At 52.6% G+C, this 19,881-nt stretch overlaps 10 non-coding genes across 10 annotated transcripts; 1 reads left to right on the top strand and 9 right to left on the bottom strand.

Moving 5' to 3' along the window:
* Positions 1-1,299: 1,299 nt before the first annotated feature.
* TRNAW-CCA (transfer RNA tryptophan (anticodon CCA)) lies at positions 1,300-1,371 on the bottom strand. The gene has a single exon. It is a non-coding gene; the product is annotated as a tRNA-Trp (tRNA).
* Positions 1,372-3,543: 2,172 nt separating this feature from the next.
* On the bottom strand, positions 3,544-3,615 carry TRNAW-CCA (transfer RNA tryptophan (anticodon CCA)). The gene has a single exon. It is a non-coding gene; the product is annotated as a tRNA-Trp (tRNA).
* Positions 3,616-5,645: 2,030 nt separating this feature from the next.
* Positions 5,646-5,716, top strand: TRNAG-GCC (transfer RNA glycine (anticodon GCC)). The gene has a single exon. It is a non-coding gene; the product is annotated as a tRNA-Gly (tRNA).
* A 2,314-nt stretch (positions 5,717-8,030) lies between these two features.
* Positions 8,031-8,102, bottom strand: TRNAW-CCA (transfer RNA tryptophan (anticodon CCA)). Its single transcript has one exon. It is a non-coding gene; the product is annotated as a tRNA-Trp (tRNA).
* Positions 8,103-8,355: 253 nt separating this feature from the next.
* Positions 8,356-8,429, bottom strand: TRNAN-GUU (transfer RNA asparagine (anticodon GUU)). The gene has a single exon. It is a non-coding gene; the product is annotated as a tRNA-Asn (tRNA).
* Positions 8,430-10,274: 1,845 nt separating this feature from the next.
* Positions 10,275-10,346, bottom strand: TRNAW-CCA (transfer RNA tryptophan (anticodon CCA)). Its single transcript has one exon. It is a non-coding gene; the product is annotated as a tRNA-Trp (tRNA).
* Positions 10,347-10,599: 253 nt separating this feature from the next.
* Positions 10,600-10,673, bottom strand: TRNAN-GUU (transfer RNA asparagine (anticodon GUU)). The gene has a single exon. It is a non-coding gene; the product is annotated as a tRNA-Asn (tRNA).
* Positions 10,674-12,517: 1,844 nt separating this feature from the next.
* Positions 12,518-12,589, bottom strand: TRNAW-CCA (transfer RNA tryptophan (anticodon CCA)). Its single transcript has one exon. It is a non-coding gene; the product is annotated as a tRNA-Trp (tRNA).
* Positions 12,590-14,760: 2,171 nt separating this feature from the next.
* Positions 14,761-14,832, bottom strand: TRNAW-CCA (transfer RNA tryptophan (anticodon CCA)). Its single transcript has one exon. It is a non-coding gene; the product is annotated as a tRNA-Trp (tRNA).
* A 253-nt stretch (positions 14,833-15,085) lies between these two features.
* TRNAN-GUU (transfer RNA asparagine (anticodon GUU)) lies at positions 15,086-15,159 on the bottom strand. Its single transcript has one exon. It is a non-coding gene; the product is annotated as a tRNA-Asn (tRNA).
* Between the last annotated feature and the right edge of the window lie 4,722 nt (positions 15,160-19,881).

The following is a 19,881-nucleotide window of genomic DNA, read 5'->3' as shown; positions in this document are numbered from 1 at the left end:
AGGTTCGGTGGCTCTGATACTTGCTGCTTCTGCGCGATCATCCCCATGATCTGGGCCTTTGTACGAAATGTCATGTAAGATGACTTTATTCAGCACGGCGTTTGTCATTTGCTTGGTTGTCCTGTCACTGTTGGATGTTTTCTTGCGCAGACTACTGTCTAATGGTGGGAAGGCCACGAGACACGTGACTTTTCTCTTTCCTTGTTAGCATAGTTTCCTGCCACTGTCTTGGTGTGCTGCCAGCCTGTGAGACACGTGTCTTGCCCATCTCAGCTCCACTGTGGCATGTTAGATATGTCTTTGAGCAGAGTCCCGGTCCCAGAGCTGCTGCCTTCTCTGCACTCTGGCTTGTAAGACTGCAGGCAAAGGCCCTCCCTGGCCCCTCAGCCAGATAGATACATTTACCTGCAGGGCTCAGCTTTGGTGAAAGATATTGGCGAGAGAGAGGAAAAGGGACGGCCCGTGGTGCACCCCCTATTTTGCATAGAACCACAGCCTCCTGGGAGGGGAGAGACATGAGGGTTCTCAGGGAAAGCCCTCCCAGGAGTGTTGAAGGGCAGGACGTGAAACACAGCAATCCCGGAATGGCCTGGTCTAAGATGCCTGTGCAATAGGCCTGGCCCTAGGCTTCCGGGGCTCTTCCTCGGCAGAGGCCCCAGTGGTATGAGCCCGACCAGGGCTGTGCCCGACCAGGGCTGTAGGGCGCATTGGGAGCACGTTAGGGACGCTAAAGAGGGCGCAGGGCGCAGAACTCTGCCCGTTTCTCCCCAGGATTTTGGGGAGGACAGGGAATCTGGCCAGGTCAGTGACTAGGCTTTCCCAGAAGGAAAGTCCAGTGACAGTGGCATGTTGTGAAACACAAGATTGCTGGTGGTCTGGAGGGTGCTTTCTGTCAGCCACTTCTCCCGGGAGCAGCCAGAGAGCAGGCTGATGTCGTGCTCTGTCAAGCACAACACTGGCCCCAAACCACTGTCCTTAGCAAAAGCAGAAACATTCATAGTTTCAGTCTCCTGCATCTGATTCCTGCCATCAGCATGTGAACGTTTGGCAGTCCAAGGCTTGCCATGCAAACTTTGTTCATAGGTGTCCCATGCGAATGCATGGGCCTCATCACTACTGTCTACGGCAGGGCTCTCTGCTCAGCCTATGTAAGTGAAGCATTGGTGTTTCAGTGGTAGAATTCTCGCCTGCCACGCGGAAGGCCCGGGTTCGATTCCCGGCCAATGCAAAGCGCCCTTCTTTTGGCTTTGCTTTAGAAGTCAGAGATATAGACTTGGTGGGCAAAAAAATGTCAAAGAGTGACCCCGACGTGATTTGAACACGCAACCTTCTGATCTGGAGTCAGACGCGCTACCGTTGCGCCACGAGGTCCCTGTGTATGCAGTTCTCAGCCCCGGATCAAGAAATGCTTCTGTGCCTTTTATTGGCCCTCAGTACGCCTGTGGTTAAAGTAGAAGGCTTGGTGGCCCGTTTCCAGTCCTATTGGTGGAAATGACTAGAGGTGAAGAGATGAGAGAAGATAGAAATGTTGAGATAGAGCATGTCACGCAGGCAAAGCGAGAGCTCTAAGAGCAAAGCCAGACAGCTGTGTTTTAATTCAGGACTTGATGTAGGCAAAAGCATACGTCCCTGGGTGGGCTTGAACCACCAACCTTTCAGTTAACAGCTGAACGTGCTAACCGATTGCCCCACAGAGACCAACCACCGCAGTGAGCGTGTTGGGACTCAATATATGTTTTTACCTTTGTGCTCCTGCCTGCAGCTCTAAGGTCCTGGCATAAGACAGGTAGGCTTAGACTCCATTGTGACATGTCTTACTTCTCTTAGAAGAAGGTTCTGAGTTGCCAGGCAGCTTATCTTCTGCCGGGCACACTTTCCTTTGCAGGCTTTCAGGTTGTGAATCCAGCACTGCTTAGGTGTCCATGTCAGACATGAGCAGCTCATTGAGCCCCACTGTGTGTTTTTTGTGGAGATACAACTCTCAGACTAGAGGGAGCAGGCGGGAAGTGGGTGAGACTCACACAGGGTGGGTGGGGCAGTTAAAGGATGTTATCTAATAGTGTAATCGAGGAGTTGGGTTTTTTGTGCACTACACTTTAACCAGCGATTCTTTCTAAAAGGAAATCCCAGGGCAGTACCCGCAATGAGTGGCATCCCCACACCCGAGGTTGCATTGTGGTAGCTGTTCCCTGAGCCCCTAGCCCCTGTCCCCATGTCGCCCTTTCTCCTCGTGTAACTCACCTCAGGTTCGGTGGCTCTGATACTTGCTGCTTCTGCGCGATCATCCCCATGATCTGGGCCTTTGTACGAAATGTCATGTAAGATGACTTTATTCAGCACGGCGTTTGTCATTTGCTTGGTTGTCCTGTCACTGTTGGATGTTTTCTTGCGCAGACTACGGTCTAATGGTGGGAAGGCCACGAGACACGTGACTTTTCTCTTTCCTTGTTAGCATAGTTTCCTGCCACTGTCTTGGTGTGCTGCCAGCCTGTGAGACACGTGTCTTGCCCATCTCAGCTCCACTGTGGCATGTTAGATATGTCTTTGAGCAGAGTCCCGGTCCCAGAGCTGCTGCCTTCTCTGCACTCTGGCTTGTAAGACTGCAGGCAAAGGCCCTCCCTGGCCCCTCAGCCAGATAGATACATTTACCTGCAGGGCTCAGCTTTGGTGAAAGATATTGGCGAGAGAGAGGAAAAGGGACGGCCCGTGGTGCACCCCCTATTTTGCATAGAACCACAGCCTCCTGGGAGGGGAGAGACATGAGGGTTCTCAGGGAAAGCCCTCCCAGGAGTGTTGAAGGGCAGGACGTGAAACACAGCAATCCCGGAATGGCCTGGTCTAAGATGCCTGTGCAATAGGCCTGGCCCTAGGCTTCCGGGGCTCTTCCTCGGCAGAGGCCCCAGTGGTATGAGCCCGACCAGGGCTGTGCCCGACCAGGGCTGTAGGGCGCATTGGGAGCACGTTAGGGACGCTAAAGAGGGCGCAGGGCGCAGAACTCTGCCCGTTTCTCCCCAGGATTTTGGGGAGGACAGGGAATCTGGCCAGGTCAGTGACTAGGCTTTCCCAGAAGGAAAGTCCAGTGACAGTGGCATGTTGTGAAACACAAGATTGCTGGTGGTCTGGAGGGTGCTTTCTGTCAGCCACTTCTCCCGGGAGCAGCCAGAGAGCAGGCTGATGTCGTGCTCTGTCAAGCACAACACTGGCCCCAAACCACTGTCCTTAGCAAAAGCAGAAACATTCATAGTTTCAGTCTCCTGCATCTGATTCCTGCCATCAGCATGTGAACGTTTGGCAGTCCAAGGCTTGCCATGCAAACTTTGTTCATAGGTGTCCCATGCGAATGCATGGGCCTCATCACTACTGTCTACGGCAGGGCTCTCTGCTCAGCCTATGTAAGTGAAGCATTGGTGTTTCAGTGGTAGAATTCTCGCCTGCCACGCGGAAGGCCCGGGTTCGATTCCCGGCCAATGCAAAGCGCCCTTCTTTTGGCTTTGCTTTAGAAGTCAGAGATATAGACTTGGTGGGCAAAAAAATGTCAAAGAGTGACCCCGACGTGATTTGAACACGCAACCTTCTGATCTGGAGTCAGACGCGCTACCGTTGCGCCACGAGGTCCCTGTGTATGCAGTTCTCAGCCCCGGATCAAGAAATGCTTCTGTGCCTTTTATTGGCCCTCAGTACGCCTGTGGTTAAAGTAGAAGGCTTGGTGGCCCGTTTCCAGTCCTATTGGTGGAAATGACTAGAGGTGAAGAGATGAGAGAAGATAGAAATGTTGAGATAGAGCATGTCACGCAGGCAAAGCGAGAGCTCTAAGAGCAAAGCCAGACAGCTGTGTTTTAATTCAGGACTTGATGTAGGCAAAAGCATACGTCCCTGGGTGGGCTTGAACCACCAACCTTTCAGTTAACAGCTGAACGTGCTAACCGATTGCCCCACAGAGACCAACCACCGCAGTGAGCGTGTTGGGACTCAATATATGTTTTTACCTTTGTGCTCCTGCCTGCAGCTCTAAGGTCCTGGCATAAGACAGGTAGGCTTAGACTCCATTGTGACATGTCTTACTTCTCTTAGAAGAAGGTTCTGAGTTGCCAGGCAGCTTATCTTCTGCCGGGCACACTTTCCTTTGCAGGCTTTCAGGTTGTGAATCCAGCACTGCTTAGGTGTCCATGTCAGACATGAGCAGCTCATTGAGCCCCACTGTGTGTTTTTTGTGGAGATACAACTCTCAGACTAGAGGGAGCAGGCGGGAAGTGGGTGAGACTCACACAGGGTGGGTGGGGCAGTTAAAGGATGTTATCTAATAGTGTAATCGAGGAGTTGGGTTTTTTGTGCACTACACTTTAACCAGCGATTCTTTCTAAAAGGAAATCCCAGGGCAGTACCCGCAATGAGTGGCATCCCCACACCCGAGGTTGCATTGTGGTAGCTGTTCCCTGAGCCCCTAGCCCCTGTCCCCATGTCGCCCTTTCTCCTCGTGTAACTCACCTCAGGTTCGGTGGCTCTGATACTTGCTGCTTCTGCGCGATCATCCCCATGATCTGGGCCTTTGTACGAAATGTCATGTAAGATGACTTTATTCAGCACGGCGTTTGTCATTTGCTTGGTTGTCCTGTCACTGTTGGATGTTTTCTTGCGCAGACTACTGTCTAATGGTGGGAAGGCCACGAGACACGTGACTTTTCTCTTTCCTTGTTAGCATAGTTTCCTGCCACTGTCTTGGTGTGCTGCCAGCCTGTGAGACACGTGTCTTGCCCATCTCAGCTCCACTGTGGCATGTTAGATATGTCTTTGAGCAGAGTCCCGGTCCCAGAGCTGCTGCCTTCTCTGCACTCTGGCTTGTAAGACTGCAGGCAAAGGCCCTCCCTGGCCCCTCAGCCAGATAGATACATTTACCTGCAGGGCTCAGCTTTGGTGAAAGATATTGGCGAGAGAGAGGAAAGGGGACGGCCCGTGGTGCACCCCCTATTTTGCATAGAACCACAGCCTCCTGGGAGGGGAGAGACATGAGGGTTCTCAGGGAAAGCCCTCCCAGGAGTGTTGAAGGGCAGGACGTGAAACACAGCAATCCCGGAATGGCCTGGTCTAAGATGCCTGTGCAATAGGCCTGGCCCTAGGCTTCCGGGGCTCTTCCTCGGCAGAGGCCCCAGTGGTATGAGCCCGACCAGGGATGTGCCCGACCAGGGCTGTAGGGTGCATTGGGAGCGCGTTAGGGACGCGAAAGAGGGCACAGGGCAGAGAACTCTGCCCGTTTCTCCCCAGGATTTTTGGGAGGACAGGGAATCTGGCCAGGTCAGTGACTAGGCTTTCCCAGAAGGAAAGTCCAGTGACAGTGGCATGTTGTGAAACACAAGATTGCTGGTGGTCTGGAGGGTGCTTTCTGTCAGCCACTTCTCCCGGGAGCAGCCAGAGAGCAGGCTGATGTCGTGCTCTGTCAAGCACAACACTGGCCCCAAACCACTGTCCTTAGCAAAAGCAGAAACATTCATAGTTTCAGTCTCCTGCATCTGATTCCTGCCATCAGCATGTGAACGTTTGGCAGTCCAAGGCTTGCCATGCAAACTTTGTTCATAGGTGTCCCATGCGAATGCATGGGCCTCATCACTACTGTCTACGGCAGGGCTCTCTGCTCAGCCTATGTAAGTGAAGCATTGGTGGTTCAGTGGTAGAATTCTCGCCTGCCACGCGGGAGGCCCGGGTTCGATTCCCGGCCAATGCAAAGCGCCCTTCTTTTGGCTTTGCTTTAGAAGTCAGAGATATAGACTTGGTGGGGAAAAAAATGTCAAAGAGTGACCCCGACGTGATTTGAACACGCAACCTTGTGATCTGGAGTCAGACGCGCTACCGTTGCGCCACGAGGTCCCTGTGCATGCAGTTCTCAGCCCCGGATCAAGAAATGCTTCTGTGTCTTTTATTGGCCCTCAGTACGCCTGTGGTTAAAGTAGAAGGCTTGGTGGCCCGTTTCCAGTCCTATTGGTGGAAATGACTAGAGGTGAAGAGATGAGAGAAGATAGAAATGTTGAGATAGAGCATGTCACGCAGGCAAAGCGAGAGCTCTAAGAGCAAAGCCAGACAGCTGTGTTTTAATTCAGGACTTGATGTAGGCAAAAGCATACGCCCCTGGGTGGGCTTGAACCACCAAGCTTTCGGTTAACAGCCGAACGCGCTAACCGATTGCGCCACAGAGACCAACCACCGCAGTGAGCGTGTTGGGACTCAATATATGTTTTTACCTTTGTGCTCCTGCCTGCAGCTCTAAGGTCCTGGCATAAGACAGGTAGGCTTAGACTCCATTGTGACATGTCTTACTTCTCTTAGAAGAAGGTTCTGAGTTGCCAGGCAGCTTATCTTCTGCCGGGCACACTTTCCTTTGCAGGCTTTCAGGTTGTGAATCCAGCACTGCTTAGGTGTCCATGTCAGACATGAGCAGCTCATTGAGCCCCACTGTGTGTTTTTTGTGGAGATACAACTCTCAGACTAGAGGGAGCAGGCGGGAAGTGGGTGAGACTCACACAGGGTGGGTGGGGCAGTTAAAGGATGTTATCTAATAGTGTAATCGAGGAGTTGGGTTTTTTGTGCACTACACTTTAACCAGCGATTCTTTCTAAAAGGAAATCCCAGGGCAGTACCCGCAATGAGTGGCATCCCCACACCCGAGGTTGCATTGTGGTAGCTGTTCCCTGAGCCCCTAGCCCCTGTCCCCATGTCGCCCTTTCTCCTCGTGTAACTCACCTCAGGTTCGGTGGCTCTGATACTTGCTGCTTCTGCGCGATCATCCCCATGATCTGGGCCTTTGTACGAAATGTCATGTAAGATGACTTTATTCAGCACGGCGTTTGTCATTTGCTTGGTTGTCCTGTCACTGTTGGATGTTTTCTTGCGCAGACTACTGTCTAATGGTGGGAAGGCCACGAGACACGTGACTTTTCTCTTTCCTTGTTAGCATAGTTTCCTGCCACTGTCTTGTTGTGCTGCCTGCCTGTGAGACACGTGTCTTGCCCATCTCAGCTCCACTGTGGCATGTTAGATATGTCTTTGAGCACAGTCCCGGTCCCAGAGCTGCTGCCTTCTCTGCACTCTGGCTTGTAAGACTGCAGGCAAAGGCCCTCCCTGGCCCCTCAGCCAGATAGATACATTTACCTGCAGGGCTCAGCTTTGGTGAAAGATATTGGCGAGAGAGAGGAAAGGGGACGGCCCGTGGTGCACCCCCTATTTTGCATAGAACCACAGCCTCCTGGGAGGGCAGAGACATGAGGGTTCTCAGGGAAAGCCCTCCCAGGAGTGTTGAAGGGCAGGACGTGAAACACAGCAATCCCGGAATGGCCTGGTCTAAGATGCCTGTGCAATAGGCCTGGCCCTAGGCTTCCGGGGCTCTTCCTCAGCAGAGGCCCCAGTGGTATGAGCCCCACCAGGGCTGTGCCCGACCAGGGCTGTAGGGCGCGTTGGGAGCTCGTTAGGGACGCGAAAGAGGGCGCAGGGCGCAGAACTCTGCCCGTTTCTCCCCAGGATTTTGGGGAGGACAGGGAATCTGGCCAGGTCAGTGACTAGGCTTTCCCAGAAGGAAAGTCCAGTGACAGTGGCATGTTGTGAAACACAAGATTGCTGGTGGTCTGGAGGGTGCTTTCTGTCAGCCACTTCTCCCGGGAGCAGCCAGAGAGCAGGCTGATGTCGTGCTCTGTCAAGCACAACACTGGCCCCAAACCACTGTCCTTAGCAAAAGCAGAAACATTCATAGTTTCAGTCTCCTGCATCTGATTCCTGCCATCAGCATGTGAACGTTTGGCAGTCCAAGGCTTGCCATGCAAACTTTGTTCATAGGTGTCCCATGCGAATGCATGGGCCTCATCACTACTGTCTACGGCAGGGCTCTCTGCTCAGCCTATGTAAGTGAAGCATTGGTGGTTCAGTGGTAGAATTCTCGCCTGCACGCGGGAGGCCCGGGTTCGATTCTAGGCCAATGCAAAGCGCCCTTCTTTTGGCTTTGCTTTAGAAGTCAGAGATATAGACTTGGTGGGGAAAAAAATGTCAAAGAGTGACCTCGACGTGATTTGAACACGCAACCTTCTGATCTGGAGTCAGACGCGCTACCGTTGCGCCACGAGGTCCCTGTGCATGCAGTTCTCAGCCCCGGATCAAGAAATGCTTCTGTACCTTTTATTGGCCCTCAGTACGCCTGTGGTTAAAGTAGAAGGCTTGGTGGCCCGTTTCCAGTCCTATTGGTGGAAATGACTAGAGGTGAAGAGATGAGAGAAGATAGAAATGTTGAGATAGAGCATGTCACGCAGGCAAAGCGAGAGCTCTAAGAGCAAAGCCAGACAGCTGTGTTTTAATTCAGGACTTGATGTAGGCAAAAGCATACGTCCCTGGGTGGGCTTGAACCACCAACCTTTCGGTTAACAGCCGAACGCGCTAACCGATTGCGCCACAGAGACCAACCACCGCAGTGAGCGTGTTGGGACTCAATATATGTTTTTACCTTTGTGCTCCTGCCTGCAGCTCTAAGGTCCTGGCATAAGACAGGTAGGCTTAGACTCCATTGTGACATGTCTTACTTCTCTTAGAAGAAGGTTCTGAGTTGCCAGGCAGCTTATCTTCTGCTGGGCACACTTTCCTTTGCAGGCTTTCAGGTTGTGAATCCAGCACTGCTTAGGTGTCCATGTCAGACATGAGCAGCTCATTGAGCCCCACTGTGTGTTTTTTGTGGAGATACAACTCTCAGACTAGAGGGAGCAGGCGGGAAGTGGGTGAGACTCACACAGGGTGGGTGGGGCAGTTAAAGGATGTTATCTAATAGTGTAATCGAGGAGTTGGGTTTTTTGTGCACTACACTTTAACCAGCGATTCTTTCTAAAAGGAAATCCCAGGGCAGTACCCGCAATGAGTGGCATCCCCACACCCGAGGTTGCATTGTGGTAGCTGTTCCCTGAGCCCCTAGCCCCTGTCCCCATGTCGCCCTTTCTCCTCGTGTAACTCACCTCAGGTTCGGTGGCTCTGATACTTGCTGCTTCTGCGCGATCATCCCCATGATCTGGGCCTTTGTACGAAATGTCATGTAAGATGACTTTATTCAGCACGGCGTTTGTCATTTGCTTGGTTGTCCTGTCACTGTTGGATGTTTTCTTGCGCAGACTACTGTCTAATGGTGGGAAGGCCACGAGACACGTGACTTTTCTCTTTCCTTGTTAGCATAGTTTCCTGCCACTGTCTTGGTGTGCTGCCAGCCTGTGAGACACGTGTCTTGCCCATCTCAGCTCCACTGTGGCATGTTAGATATGTCTTTGAGCAGAGTCCCGGTCCCAGAGCTGCTGCCTTCTCTGCACTCTGGCTTGTAAGACTGCAGGCAAAGGCCCTCCCTGGCCCCTCAGCCAGATAGATACATTTACCTGCAGGGCTCAGCTTTGGTGAAAGATATTGGCGAGAGAGAGGAAAGGGGACGGCCCGTGGTGCACCCCCTATTTTGCATAGAACCACAGCCTCCTGGGAGGGGAGAGACATGAGGGTTCTCAGGGAAAGCCCTCCCAGGAGTGTTGAAGGGCAGGACGTGAAACACAGCAATCCCGGAATGGCCTGGTCTAAGATGCCTGTGCAATAGGCCTGGCCCTAGGCTTCCGGGGCTCTTCCTCGGCAGAGGCCCCAGTGGTATGAGCCCGACTAGGGCTGTGCCCGACCAGGGCTGTAGGGCGCATTGGGAGCGCGTTAGGGACGCGAAAGAGGGCACAGGGCGCAGAACTCTGCCCGTTTCTCCCCAGGATTTTTGGGAGGACAGGGAATCTGGCCAGGTCAGTGACTAGGCTTTCCCAGAAGGAAAGTCCAGTGACAGTGGCATGTTGTGAAACACAAGATTGCTGGTGGTCTGCAGGGTGCTTTCTGTCAGCCACTTCTCCCGGGAGCAGCCAGAGAGCAGGCTGATGTCGTGCTCTGTCAAGCACAACACTGGCCCCAAACCACTGTCCTTAGCAAAAGCAGAAACATTCATAGTTTCAGTCTCCTGCATCTGATTCCTGCCATCAGCATGTGAACGTTTGGCAGTCCAAGGCTTGCCATGCAAACTTTGTTCATAGGTGTCCCATGCGAATGCATGGGCCTCATCACTACTGTCTACGGCAGGGCTCTCTGCTCAGCCTATGTAAGTGAAGCATTGGTGGTTCAGTGGTAGAATTCTCGCCTGCCATGCGGGAGTCCCGGGTTCGATTCCCGGCCAATGCAAAGCGCCCTTCTTTTGGCTTTGCTTTAGAAGTCAGAGATATAGACTTGGTGGGCAAAAAAATGTCAAAGAGTGACCCCGACGTGATTTGAACACGCAACCTTCTGATCTGGAGTCAGACGCGCTACCGTTGCGCCACGAGGTCCCTGTGCATGCAGTTCTCAGCCCCGGATCAAGAAATGCTTCTGTGCCTTTTATTGGCCCTCAGTACGCCTGTGGTTAAAGTAGAAGGCTTGGTGGCCCGTTTCCAGTCCTATTGGTGGAAATGACTAGAGGTGAAGAGATGAGAGAAGATAGAAATGTTGAGATAGAGCATGTCACGCAGGCAAAGCGAGAGCTCTAAGAGCAAAGCCAGACAGCTGTGTTTTAATTCAGGACTTGATGTAGGCAAAAGCATACGTCCCTGGGTGGGCTTGAACCACCAACCTTTCGGTTAACAGCCGAACGCGCTAACCGATTGCGCCACAGAGACCAACCACCGCAGTGAGCGTGTTGGGACTCAATATATGTTTTTACCTTTGTGCTCCTGCCTGCAGCTCTAAGGTCCTGGCATAAGACAGGTAGGCTTAGACTCCATTGTGACATGTCTTACTTCTCTTAGAAGAAGGTTCTGAGTTGCCAGGCAGCTTATCTTCTGCCGGGCACACTTTCCTTTGCAGGCTTTCAGGTTGTGAATCCAGCACTGCTTAGGTGTCCATGTCAGACATGAGCAGCTCATTGAGCCCCACTGTGTGTTTTTTGTGGAGATACAACTCTCAGACTAGAGGGAGCAGGCGGGAAGTGGGTGAGACTCACACAGGGTGGGTGGGGCAGTTAAAGGATGTTATCTAATAGTGTAATCGAGGAGTTGGGTTTTTTGTGCACTACACTTTAACCAGCGATTCTTTCTAAAAGGAAATCCCAGGGCAGTACCCGCAATGAGTGGCATCCCCACACCCGAGGTTGCATTGTGGTAGCTGTTCCCTGAGCCCCTAGCCCCTGTCCCCATGTCGCCCTTTCTCCTCGTGTAACTCACCTCAGGTTCGGTGGCTCTGATACTTGCTGCTTCTGCGCGATCATCCCCATGATCTGGGCCTTTGTACGAAATGTCATGTAAGATGACTTTATTCAGCACGGCGTTTGTCATTTGCTTGGTTGTCCTGTCACTGTTGGATGTTTTCTTGCGCAGACTACTGTCTAATGGTGGGAAGGCCACGAGACACGTGACTTTTCTCTTTCCTTGTTAGCATAGTTTCCTGCCACTGTCTTGTTGTGCTGCCTGCCTGTGAGACACGTGTCTTGCCCATCTCAGCTCCACTGTGGCATGTTAGATATGTCTTTGAGCAGAGTCCCGGTCCCAGAGCTGCTGCCTTCTCTGCACTCTGGCTTGTAAGACTGCAGGCAAAGGCCCTCCCTGGCCCCTCAGCCAGATAGATACATTTACCTGCAGGGCTCAGCTTTGGTGAAAGATATTGGCGAGAGAGAGGAAAGGGGACGGCCCGTGGTGCACCCCCTATTTTGCATAGAACCACAGCCTCCTGGGAGGGCAGAGACATGAGGGTTCTCAGGGAAAGCCCTCCCAGGAGTGTTGAAGGGCAGGACGTGAAACACAGCAATCCCGGAATGGCCTGGTCTAAGATGCCTGTGCAATAGGCCTGGCCCTAGGCTTCCGGGGCTCTTCCTCGGCAGAGGCCCCAGTGGTATGAGCCCGACCAGGGCTGTGCCCGACCAGGGCTGTAGGGCGCGTTGGGAGCTCGTTAGGGACGCAAAAGAGGGCGCAGGGCGCAGAACTCTGCCCGTTTCTCCCCAGGATTTTGGGGAGGACAGGGAATCTGGCCAGGTCAGTGACTAGGCTTTCCCAGAAGGAAAGTCCAGTGACAGTGGCATGTTGTGAAACACAAGATTGCTGGTGGTCTGGAGGGTGCTTTCTGTCAGCCACTTCTCCCGGGAGCAGCCAGAGAGCAGGCTGATGTCGTGCTCTGTCAAGCACAACACTGGCCCCAAACCACTGTCCTTAGCAAAAGCAGAAACATTCATAGTTTCAGTCTCCTGCATCTGATTCCTGCCATCAGCATGTGAACGTTTGGCAGTCCAAGGCTTGCCATGCAAACTTTGTTCATAGGTGTCCCATGCGAATGCATGGGCCTCATCACTACTGTCTACGGCAGGGCTCTCTGCTCAGCCTATGTAAGTGAAGCATTGGTGGTTCAGTGGTAGAATTCTCGCCTGCACGCGGGAGGCCCGGGTTCGATTCTAGGCCAATGCAAAGCGCCCTTCTTTTGGCTTTGCTTTAGAAGTCAGAGATATAGACTTGGTGGGGAAAAAAATGTCAAAGAGTGACCTCGACGTGATTTGAACACGCAACCTTCTGATCTGGAGTCAGACGCGCTACCGTTGCGCCACGAGGTCCCTGTGCATGCAGTTCTCAGCCCCGGATCAAGAAATGCTTCTGTGCCTTTTATTGGCCCTCAGTACGCCTGTGGTTAAAGTAGAAGGCTTGGTGGCCCGTTTCCAGTCCTATTGGTGGAAATGACTAGAGGTGAAGAGATGAGAGAAGATAGAAATGTTGAGATAGAGCATGTCACGCAGGCAAAGCGAGAGCTCTAAGAGCAAAGCCAGACAGCTGTGTTTTAATTCAGGACTTGATGTAGGCAAAAGCATACGCCCCTGGGTGGGCTTGAACCACCAACCTTTCGGTTAACAGCCGAACACGCTAACCGATTGCGCCACAGAGACCAACCACCGCAGTGAGCGTGTTGGGACTCAATATATGTTTTTACCTTTGTGCTCCTGCCTGCAGCTCTAAGGTCCTGGCATAAGACAGGTAGGCTTAGACTCCATTGTGACATGTCTTACTTCTCTTAGAAGAAGGTTCTGAGTTGCCAGGCAGCTTATCTTCTGCCGGGCACACTTTCCTTTGCAGGCTTTCAGGTTGTGAATCCAGCACTGCTTAGGTGTCCATGTCAGACATGAGCAGCTCATTGAGCTCCACTGTGTGTTTTTTGTGGAGATACAACTCTCAGACTAGAGGGAGCAGGCGGGAAGTGGGTGAGACTCACACAGGGTGGGTGGGGCAGTTAAAGGATGTTATCTAATAGTGTAATCGAGGAGTTGGGTTTTTTGTGCACTACACTTTAACCAGCGATTCTTTCTAAAAGGAAATCCCAGGGCAGTACCCGCAATGAGTGGCATCCCCACACCCGAGGTTGCATTGTGGTAGCTGTTCCCTGAGCCCCTAGCCCCTGTCCCCATGTCGCCCTTTCTCCTCGTGTAACTCACCTCAGGTTCGGTGGCTCTGATACTTGCTGCTTCTGCGCGATCATCCCCATGATCTGGGCCTTTGTACGAAATGTCATGTAAGATTACTTTATTCAGCACGGCGTTTGTCATTTGCTTGGTTGTCCTGTCACTGTTGGATGTTTTCTTGCGCAGACTACTGTCTAATGGTGGGAAGGCCACGAGACACGTGACTTTTCTCTTTCCTTGTTAGCATAGTTTCCTGCCACTGTCTTGTTGTGCTGCCTGCCTGTGAGACACGTGTCTTGCCCATCTCAGCTCCACTGTGGCATGTTAGATATGTCTTTGAGCAGAGTCCCGGTCCCAGAGCTGCTGCCTTCTCTGCACTCTGGCTTGTAAGACTGCAGGCAAAGGCCCTCCCTGGCCCCTCAGCCAGATAGATACATTTACCTGCAGGGCTCAGCTTTGGTGAAAGATATTGGCGAGAGAGAGGAAAGGGGACGGCCCGTGGTGCACCCCCTATTTTGCATAGAACCACAGCCTCCTGGGAGGGCAGAGACATGAGGGTTCTCAGGGAAAGCCCTCCCAGGAGTGTTGAAGGGCAGGACGTGAAACACAGCAATCCCGGAATGGCCTGGTCTAAGATGCCTGTGCAATAGGCCTGGCCCTAGGCTTCCGGGGCTCTTCCTCGGCAGAGGCCCCAGTGGTATGAGCCCGACCAGGGCTGTGCCCGACCAGGGCTGTAGGGCGCGTTGGGAGCTCGTTAGGGACGCGAAAGAGGGCGCAGGGCGCAGAACTCTGCCCGTTTCTCCCCAGGATTTTGGGGAGGACAGGGAATCTGGCCAGGTCAGTGACTAGGCCTTCCCAGAAGGAAAGTCCAGTGACAGTGGCATGTTGTGAAACACAAGATTGCTGGTGGTCTGGAGGGTGCTTTCTGTCAGCCACTTCTCCCGGGAGCAGCCAGAGAGCAGGCTGATGTCGTGCTCTGTCAAGCACAACACTGGCCCCAAACCACTGTCCTTAGCAAAAGCAGAAACATTCATAGTTTCAGTCTCCTGCATCTGATTCCTGCCATCAGCATGTGAACGTTTGGCAGTCCAAGGCTTGCCATGCAAACTTTGTTCATAGGTGTCCCATGCGAATGCATGGGCCTCATCACTACTGTCTACGGCAGGGCTCTCTGCTCAGCTTATGTAAGTGAAGCATTGGTGGTTCAGTGGTAGAATTCTCGCCTGCACGCGGGAGGCCCGGGTTCGATTCTAGGCCAATGCAAAGCGCCCTTCTTTTGGCTTTGCTTTAGAAGTCAGAGATATAGACTTGGTGGGGAAAAAAATGTCAAAGAGTGACCCCGACGTGATTTGAACACGCAACCTTCTGATCTGGAGTCAGACGCGCTACCGTTGCGCCACGAGGTCCCTGTGCATGCAGTTCTCAGCCCCGGATCAAGAAATGCTTCTGTGCCTTTTATTGGCCCTCAGTATGCCTGTGGTTAAAGTAGAAGGCTTGGTGGCCCGTTTCCAGTCCTATTGGTGGAAATGACTAGAGGTGAAGAGATGAGAGAAGATAGAAATGTTGAGATAGAGCATGTCACGCAGGCAAAGCGAGAGCTCTAAGAGCAAAGCCAGACAGCTGTGTTTTAATTCAGGACTTGATGAAGGCAAAAGCATACGTCCCTGGGTGGGCTTGAACCACCAACCTTTCGGTTAACAGCCGAACGCGCTAACCGATTGCGCCACAGAGACCAACCACCGCAGTGAGCGTGTTGGGACTCAATATATGTTTTTACCTTTGTGCTCCTGCCTGCAGCTCTAAGGTCCTGGCATAAGACAGGTAGGCTTAGACTCCATTGTGACATGTCTTACTTCTCTTAGAAGAAGGTTCTGAGTTGCCAGGCAGCTTATCTTCTGCTGGGCACACTTTCCTTTGCAGGCTTTCAGGTTGTGAATCCAGCACTGCTTAGGTGTCCATGTCAGACATGAGCAGCTCATTGAGCCCCACTGTGTGTTTTTTGTGGAGATACAACTCTCAGACTAGAGGGAGCAGGCGGGAAGTGGGTGAGACTCACACAGGGTGGGTGGGGCAGTTAAAGGATGTTATCTAATAGTGTAATCGAGGAGTTGGGTTTTTTGTGCACTACACTTTAACCAGCGATTCTTTCTAAAAGGAAATCCCAGGGCAGTACCCGCAATGAGTGGCATCCCCACACCCGAGGTTGCATTGTGGTAGCTGTTCCCTGAGCCCATAGCCCCTGTCCCCATGTCGCCCTTTCTCCTCGTGTAACTCACCCCAGGTTCGGTGGCTCTGATACTTGCTGCTTCTGCTGCACGATCATCCCCATGATCTGGGCCTTTGTACGAAATGTCATGTAAGATGACTTTATTCAGCACGGCGTTTGTCATTTGCTTGGTTGTCCTGTCACTGTTGGATGTTTTCTTGCGCAGACTACTGTCTAATGGTGGGAAGGCCACGAGACACGTGACTTTTCTCTTTCCTTGTTAGCATAGTTTCCTGCCACTGTCTTGGTGTGCTACCAGCCTGTGAGACACGTGTCTTGCCCATCTCAGCTCCACTGTGGCATGTTAGATATGTCTTTGAGCAGAGTCCCGGTCCCAGAGCTGCTGCCTTCTCTGCACTCTGGCTTGTAAGACTGCAGGCAAAGGCCCTCCCTGGCCCCTCAGCCAGATAGATACATTTACCTGCAGGGCTCAGTTTTGGTGAAAGATATTGGCGAGAGAGAGGAAAGGGGACGGCCCGTGGTGCACCCCCTATTTTGCATAGAACCACAGCCTCCTGGGAGGGCAGAGACATGAGGGTTCTCAGGGAAAGCCCTCCCAGGAGTGTTGAAGGGCAGGACGTGAAACACAGCAATCCCGGAATGGCCTGGTCTAAGATGCCTGTGCAATAGGCCTGGCCCTAGGCTTCCGGGGCTCTTCCTCGGCAGAGGCCCCAGTGGTATGAGCCCGACCAGGGCTGTGCCCGACCAGGGCTGTAGGGTGCGTTGGGAGCGCATTAGGGACGCGAAAGAGGGCGCAGGGCGCAGAACTCTGCCCGTTTCTCCCCAGGATTTTGGGGAGGACAGGGAATCTGGCCAGGTCAGTGACTAGGCTTTCCCAGAAGGAAAGTCCAGTGACAGTGGCATGTTGTGAAACACAAGATTGCTGGTGGTCTGGAGGGTGCTTTCTGTCAGCCACTTCTCCCGGGAGCAGCCAGAGAGCAGGCTGATGTCGTGCTCTGTCAAGCACAACACTGGCCCCAAACCACTGTCCTTAGCAAAAGCAGAAACATTCATAGTTTCAGTCTCCTGCATCTGATTCCTGCCATCAGCATGTGAACGTTTGGCAGTCCAAGGCTTGCCATGCAAACTTTGTTCATAGGTGTCCCATGCGAATGCATGGGCCTCATCACTACTGTCTACGGCAGGGCTCTCTGCTCAGCTTATGTAAGTGAAGCATTGGTGGTTCAGTGGTTGAATTCTCGCCTGCCACGCGGGAGGCCCGGGTTCGATTCCCGGCCAATGCAAAGCGCCCTTCTTTTGGCTTTGCTTTAGAAGTCAGAGATATAGACTTGGTGGGGAAAAAAATTTCAAAGAGTGACCCCGACGTGATTTGAACACGCAACCTTCTGATCTGGAGTCAGACGCGCTACCGTTTCGCCACGAGGTCCCTGTGCATGCAGTTCTCAGCCCCGGATCAAGAAATGCTTCTGTGCCTTTTATTGGCCCTCAGTACGCCTGTGGTTAAAGTAGAAGGCTTGGTGGCCCGTTTCCAGTCCTATTGGTGGAAATGACTAGAGGTGAAGAGATGAGAGAAGATAGAAATGTTGAGATAGAGCATGTCACGCAGGCAAAGCGAGAGCTCTAAGAGCAAAGCCAGACAGCTGTGTTTTAATTCAGGACTTGATGTAGGCAAAAGCATACGTCCCTGGGTGGGCTTGAACCACCAACCTTTCGGTTAACAGCCTAACGCGCTAACCGATTGCGCCACAGAGACCAACCACCGCAGTGAGCGTGTTGGGACTCAATATATGTTTTTACCTTTGTGCTCCTGCCTGCAGCTCTAAGGTCCTGGCATAAGACAGGTAGGCTTAGACTCCATTGTGACATGTCTTACTTCTCTTAGAAGAAGGTTCTGAGTTGCCAGGCAGCTTATCTTCTGCTGGGCACACTTTCCTTTGCAGGCTTTCAGGTTGTGAATCCAGCACTGCTTAGGTGTCCATGTCAGACATGAGCAGCTCATTGAGCCCCACTGTGTGTTTTTTGTGGAGATACAACTCTCAGACTAGAGGGAGCAGGCGGGAAGTGGGTGAGACTCACACAGGGTGGGTGGGGCAGTTAAAGGATGTTATCTAATAGTGTAATCGAGGAGTTGGGTTTTTTGTGCACTACACTTTAACCAGCGATTCTTTCTAAAAGGAAATCCCAGGGCAGTACCCGCAATGAGTGGCATCCCCATACCCGAGGTTGCATTGTGGTAGCTGTTCCCTGAGCCCCTAGCCCCTGTCCCCATGTCGCCCTTTCTCCTCGTGTAACTCACCTCAGGTTCGGTGGCTCTGATACTTGCTGCTTCTGCGCGATCATCCCCATGATCTGGGCCTTTGTACGAAATGTCATGTAAGATGACTTTATTCAGCACGGCGTTTGTCATTTGCTTGGTTGTCCTGTCACTGTTGGATGTTTTCTTGCGCAGACTACTGTCTAATGGTGGGAAGGCCACGAGACACATGACTTTTCTCTTTCCTTGTTAGCATAGTTTCCTGCCACTGTCTTGGTGTGCTGCCAGCCTGTGAGACACGTGTCTTGCCCATCTCAGCTCCACTGTGGCATGTTAGATATGTCTTTGAGCAGAGTCCCGGTCCCAGAGCTGCTGCCTTCTCTGCACTCTGGCTTGTAAGACTGCAGGCAAAGGCCCTCCCTGGCCCCTCAGCCAGATAGATACATTTACCTGCAGGGCTCAGCTTTGGTGAAAGATATTGGCGAGAGAGAGGAAAGGGGACGGCCCGTGGTGCACCCCCTATTTTGCATAGAACCACAGCCTCCTGGGAGGGGAGAGACATGAGGGTTCTCAGGGAAAGCCCTCCTAGGAGTGTTGAAGGGCAGGACGTGAAACACAGCAATCCCGGAATGGCCTGGTCTAAGATGCCTGTGCAATAGGCCTGGCCCTAGGCTTCCGGGGCTCTTCCTCGGCAGAGGCCCCAGTGGTATGAGCCCGACCAGGGATGTGCCCGACCAGGGCTGTAGGGTGCATTGGGAGCGCGTTAGGGACGCGAAAGAGGGCACAGGGCGCAGAACTCTGCCCGTTTCTCCCCAGGATTTTTGGGAGGACAGGGAATCTGGCCAGGTCAGTGACTAGGCTTTCCCAGAAGGAAAGTCCAGTGACAGTGGCATGTTGTGAAACACAAGATTGCTGGTGGTCTGGAGGGTGCTTTCTGTCAGCCACTTCTCCCGGGAGCAGGCAGAGAGCAGGCTGATGTCGTGCTCTGTCAAGCACAACACTGGCCCCAAACCACTGTCCTTAGCAAAAGCAGAAACATTCATAGTTTCAGTCTCCTGCATCTGATTCCTGCCATCAGCATGTGAACGTTTGGCAGTCCAAGGCTTGCCATGCAAACTTTGTTCATAGGTGTCCCATGCGAATGCATGGGCCTCATCACTACTGTCTACGGCAGGGCTCTCTGCTCAGCCTATGTAAGTGAAGCATTGGTGGTTCAGTGGTAGAATTCTCGCCTGCCACGCGGGAGTCCCGGGTTCGATTCCCGGCCAATGCAAAGCGCCTTTCTTTTGGCTTTGCTTTAGAAGTCAGAGATATAGACTTGGTGGGCAAAAAAATGTCAAAGAGTGACCCCGACGTGATTTGAACACGCAACCTTGTGATCTGGAGTCAGACCCGCTACCGTTGCGCCACGAGGTCCCTGTGCACGCAGTTCTCAGCCCCGGATCAAGAAATACTTCTGTGCCTTTTATTGGCCCTCAGTACGCCTGTGGTTAAAGTAGAAGGCTTGGTGGCCCGTTTCCAGTCCTATTGGTGGAAATGACTAGAGGTGAAGAGATGAGAGAAGATAGAAATGTTGAGATAGAGCATGTCACGCAGGCAAAGCGAGAGCTCTAAGAGCAAAGCCAGACAGCTGTGTTTTAATTCAGGACTTGATGTAGGCAAAAGCATACGCCCCTGGGTGGGCTTGAACCACCAACCTTTCGGTTAACAGCCGAACGCGCTAACCGATTGCGCCACAGAGACCAACCACCACAGTGAGAGTGTTGGGACTCAATATATGTTTTTACCTTTGTGCTCCTGCCTGCAGCTCTAAGGTCCTGGCATAAGACAGGTAGGCTTAGACTCCATTGTGACATGTCTTACTTCTCTTAGAAGAAGGTTCTGAGTTGCCAGGCAGCTTATCTTCTGCCGGGCACACTTTCCTTTGCAGGCTTTCAGGTTGTGAATCCAGCACTGCTTAGGTGTCCATGTCAG

Source organism: Pleurodeles waltl, chromosome 4_1 (genome assembly GCF_031143425.1).
Source record: "Pleurodeles waltl isolate 20211129_DDA chromosome 4_1, aPleWal1.hap1.20221129, whole genome shotgun sequence".
Lineage (NCBI taxonomy): Eukaryota > Metazoa > Chordata > Amphibia > Caudata > Salamandridae > Pleurodeles > Pleurodeles waltl.
Note: the sequence above shows the minus strand (reverse complement) of the source record. Positions and strands in the feature narration are given on the sequence as shown.